This window comes from Anopheles stephensi, unplaced genomic scaffold (assembly GCF_013141755.1).
Source record: "Anopheles stephensi strain Indian unplaced genomic scaffold, UCI_ANSTEP_V1.0 ucontig260, whole genome shotgun sequence".
Taxonomy (NCBI): Eukaryota; Metazoa; Arthropoda; class Insecta; order Diptera; family Culicidae; genus Anopheles; species Anopheles stephensi.
In genome coordinates, this window is record NW_023405192.1 from 42,501 (window position 1) to 47,500 (window position 5,000).

Sequence of the window (5,000 nt, forward strand, 5' to 3'; positions counted from 1 at the left end):
CGAACGTTTTAACCGCAACAACTTTAATATACGCTAGTGGAGCTGGAATTACCGCGGCTGCTGGCACCAGACTTGCCCTCCACTTGATCCTTATTGAAGGATTTATGCTCAATTCATTCCAATTATGGACCATCGTTAGAGAGGTCCATATTGTTATTTCTCGTCACTACCTCCCCGTGCCGGGATTGGGTAATTTACGCGCCTGCTGCCTTCCTTGGATGTGGTAGCCATTTCTCAGGCTCCCTCTCCGGAATCGAACCCTGATTCCCCGTTACCCGTCGCAACCATGGTAGTCCTCTACACTACCATCAATAGTTGATAGGGCAGACATTTGCAAGATCTGTCGTCGGTCAAGCGACCATACGATCGGCATCCTTATCCAGACTTCAACTCAAGCCGCCCGGAGGCGATTGGTTTTACTAATAAGTGCACCAGTTCCACCGCCCGCAAGCGGACAGCGGTCCCGGCATGTTGCATGTATTAGCTCTGGCTTTTCCACAGTTATCCAAGTAACTGATGGGTGGATGATCTTGTGAATTATGGCTGTTGTACTGAGCCTTATGCGGTTTCACATTCATTTATGTTTGTACTTAGACATGCATGGCTTAACCTTTGAGACAAGCGTATATTACTGGTAGGATCAACCAGAATTCGTCTTCGTCAATTGCTTGTTCGATATTTTCTGTCTACCAGGGCACCAGTCCCCGCAGACTCACTTTCTACGTTCATCAGGTGACACAATCTTTGTTGTGACCACTCTCATTGACCTGCGGCAGTACACCGACTCCACAGCGCCAATAACCACACGAGCAAAGGTTGTTCAGGAGGATGTCAGATTATCGATGTACATCGTACACCAACATTTGACGTACCGAGGCATTACACCCCGCACGCCCCCAACAGGACCAATCAAGGCTCGCATACGACCTGCGACTTACTGCGGCTCCCTGAAGGTCCCCGTAGGACGACCATCACCAGTTAAGGTGTAGTTGACTTGTCAGGGCACGGTAGTCCCCACAAGTCCCCGATTATTCGTGGATATCGTCCTACGATTGTTTCTGACTCCTTTTGCTCCCCGCAGGTCCCCGTAGGACGACCATCACCAGTTAAGGTGTAGTTGACTTGTCAGGGCACGGTAGTCCCCACAAGTCCCCGATTATTCGTGGATATCGTCCTACGAGTTTTTGTGACCCTTGGGTTCCCGGCAGGTCCCCGTAGGACAACCATCACCAGTTAAGGTGTAGTTGACTTGTCAGGGCACGGTGGTCCCCACAAGTCCCCGATTATTCGGAGATATTGTCCTACGAGTTTTTGTGACCCTTTTGTTCCCCGCAGGTCCCCGTAGGACGACCATCACCAGTTAAGGTGTAGTTGACTTGTCAGGGCACGGTAGTCCCCACAAGTCCCCGATTATTCGTGGATATCGTCCTACGAGTTTTTGTGACCCTTGGGTTCCCGAACTTTGCTACGATGGTTCTGCCTCCAGAGGAGACTTATGAACACTTCGTATCATTTCTTACACCGAACCATGGGATCGCGAGATTGCTCCCGGATCCCTAATCACCTTACATTTTCGTTTCGTTTCCGTACACTACGATGAGCTAATTCAATTTGTTTGTTCGTCTGGCGAACGTTTTATTGCGGAATTACCGCGGTACTTCCAGCCGGGTATGGCTGCCGTACGACCTACAGGATAGATCATCGAACCACTTTTCGTGCATATTGTCCGTCGAGGGTATCACCTCGATACCCCCAACAGACCTTTGGACACTTCCTCACTACTCCTTGGAGCAGCAATCAGGGAACCATATAGTAGGAACAGCCGAATATGGAACTCTTTTCGTACTTTGGACACCTCCTATAACTTGTATGGCGACTTCGGGGACCTTCATTTCGTTCTCAGTTGGTACCCCTATTTCGGTCTTTGGACACCTCGTCTTACCCGTATAACTCACTTTAGGTCCACTTATTTGCCTGATATCTCATCGTGAACCCGTTTTTCGTACACCGTACACACCTAGGAACACCACATATGCGTTTCCCTTTCGATCGTGAAGTTTTCAAATTTTTCGATTTTTGGTCCTAGAAATTCATGAACGGTGGGAGACCAAAATTTTTCATAAAAAAAAAATTTTCACCGTTTGACCATAAAAACCTTCTTTTCGTACATACCCCATCATTTCTTCACGTTTTAGGCCATTTCTGAAATTTTCGCTTCGATAGTGTGTCCCCTATAATACAAAATGAACATTTTGCATCTCCCACAAGTGGCCATTTTTTTCCGCCACTGAAGAACACGACCTTGGGAACTCGGACCTAGGACGTGGCCATGTAAGTCATAGGCCACCCCAACTTTTGCAAAATACTGTTTCTTTTCACTTTTCATGATCTAAGGCGCGTTCCGACGGCGTTTTGAACAAATTTATGAGAAAAAAAATTTTGACCCTCGGACCAAAATTTTTTCGTTCGGGGCCCCATGGCCTATGGCCAGTATGGGAACTCGGGATGCCGATATGACAAAATTTGTCAAAAAATCACTAAAAAGTCGCTATGGCCCATTATTTAGAGCTTGTTGAGACCTTTCTAAAACACCTTGGTTGACCCCTGTCCGATAAGTAGTTTTCGAGATATTCGAGAAAATATGATTTTTTGGGACTTAGAAAATTTTTGACCCGTACCCTAAGAAAAAGTGATTTTTTCATAGGACAATTTTTTCTTCGCAAATACTGTTTGGTTTCACTTTTCATTATTAGAAACGCGTTCCGAAGCCATTTTCATCAAAATCTCGTGAAAAAAAAATTTCACCCCCGGACCAAAAGTTGGCCGTTCGGTGCCCCATGGCCTATGGCCAGTATGGGAACCAAGGATGCCGATATGCGAAAAAGTGTCAAAAAATCACTTGAAAGTCGCTATGGCTCATTAAATAGAGCTTGTAAAGACCTTTCTAAAACACCTTGGTTGACCCCTGTCCGATAAGTAGTTTTCGAGATATTCGAGAAAATGTGATTTTTTGGGACTTAGAAAATTTTTGACCCGTACCCTAAGAAAAAGTGATTTTTTCATAGGACAATTTTTTCTTCGCAAATACTGTTTGGTTTCACTTTTCATTATTAGAAACGCGTTCCGAAGCCATTTTCATCAAAATCTCGTGAAAAAAAAATTTCACCCCCGGACCAAAAGTTGGCCGTTCGGTGCCCTATGGCCTATGGCCAGTATGGGAACCAAGGATGCCGATATGCGAAAAAGTGTCAAAAAATCACTTGAAAGTCGCTATGGCTCATTAAATAGAGCTTGTAAAGACCTTTCTAAAACACCTTGGTTGACCCCTGTCCGATAAGTAGTTTTCGAGATATTCGAGAAAATGTGATTTTTTGGGACTTAGAAAATTTTTGACCCGTACCCTAAGAAAAAGTGATTTTTTCATAGGACAATTTTTTCTTCGCAAATACTGTTTGGTTTCACTTTTCATTATTAGAAACGCGTTCCGAAGCCATTTTCATCAAAATCTCGTGAAAAAAAAATTTCACCCCCGGACCAAAAGTTGGCCGTTCGGTGCCCTATGGCCTATGGCCAGTATGGGAACCAAGGATGCCGATATGCGAAAAAGTGTCAAAAAATCACTTGAAAGTCGCTATGGCTCATTAAATAGAGCTTGTAAAGACCTTTCTAAAACACCTTGGTTGACCCCTGTCCGATAAGTAGTTTTCGAGATATTCGAGAAAATGTGATTTTTTGGGACTTAGAAAATTTTTGACCCGTACCCTAAGAAAAAGTGATTTTTTCATAGGACAATTTTTTCTTCGCAAATACTGTTTGGTTTCACTTTTCATTATTAGAAACGCGTTCCGAAGCCATTTTCATCAAAATCTCGTGAAAAAAAAATTTCACCCCCGGACCAAAAGTTGGCCGTTCGGTGCCCTATGGCCTATGGCCAGTATGGGAACCAAGGATGCCGATATGCGAAAAAGTGTCAAAAAATCACTTGAAAGTCGCTATGGCTCATTAAATAGAGCTTGTAAAGACCTTTCTAAAACACCTTGGTTGACCCCTGTCCGATAAGTAGTTTTCGAGATATTCGAGAATATGTGATTTTTTGGGACTTAGAAAATTTTTGACCCGTACCCTAAGAAAAAGTGATTTTTTCATAGGACAATTTTTTCTTCGCAAATACTGTTTGGTTTCACTTTTCATTATTAGAAACGCGTTCCGAAGCCATTTTCATCAAAATCTCGTGAAAAAAAAATTTCACCCCCGGACCAAAAGTTGGCCGTTCGGTGCCCTATGGCCTATGGCCAGTATGGGAACCAAGGATGCCGATATGCGAAAAAGTGTCAAAAAATCACTTGAAAGTCGCTATGGCTCATTAAATAGAGCTTGTAAAGACCTTTCTAAAACACCTTGGTTGACTCCTGTCCGATACGTAGTTTTCGAGATATTCGAGAATATGTGATTTTTTGGGACTTAGAAAATTTTTGACCCGTACCCTAAGAAAAAGTGATTTTTTCATAGGACAATTTTTTCTTCGCAAATACTGTTTGGTTTCACTTTTCATTATTAGAAACGCGTTCCGAAGCCATTTTCATCAAAATCTCGTGAAAAAAAAATTTCACCCCCGGACCAAAAGTTGGCCGTTCGGTGCCCTATGGCCTATGGCCAGTATGGGAACCAAGGATGCCGATATGCGAAAAAGTGTCAAAAAATCACTTGAAAGTCGCTATGGCTCATTAAATAGAGCTTGTAAAGACCTTTCTAAAACACCTTGGTTGACTCCTGTCCGATACGTAGTTTTCGAGATATTCGAGAATATGTGATTTTTTGGGACTTAGAAAATTTTCGACCATGACATATATGAAAAGTGAATTTTTCATAGGACCAAAAAGTTTGTCCAAATAGGGTTTTGGTTCACTTTTTATGGTCAGATAAGTGATCCGATGCTATTTTCATGATCATTAGAGGGATTTCACGCTGTGACCAAAAATTTTCATACTTCATACTTGTCC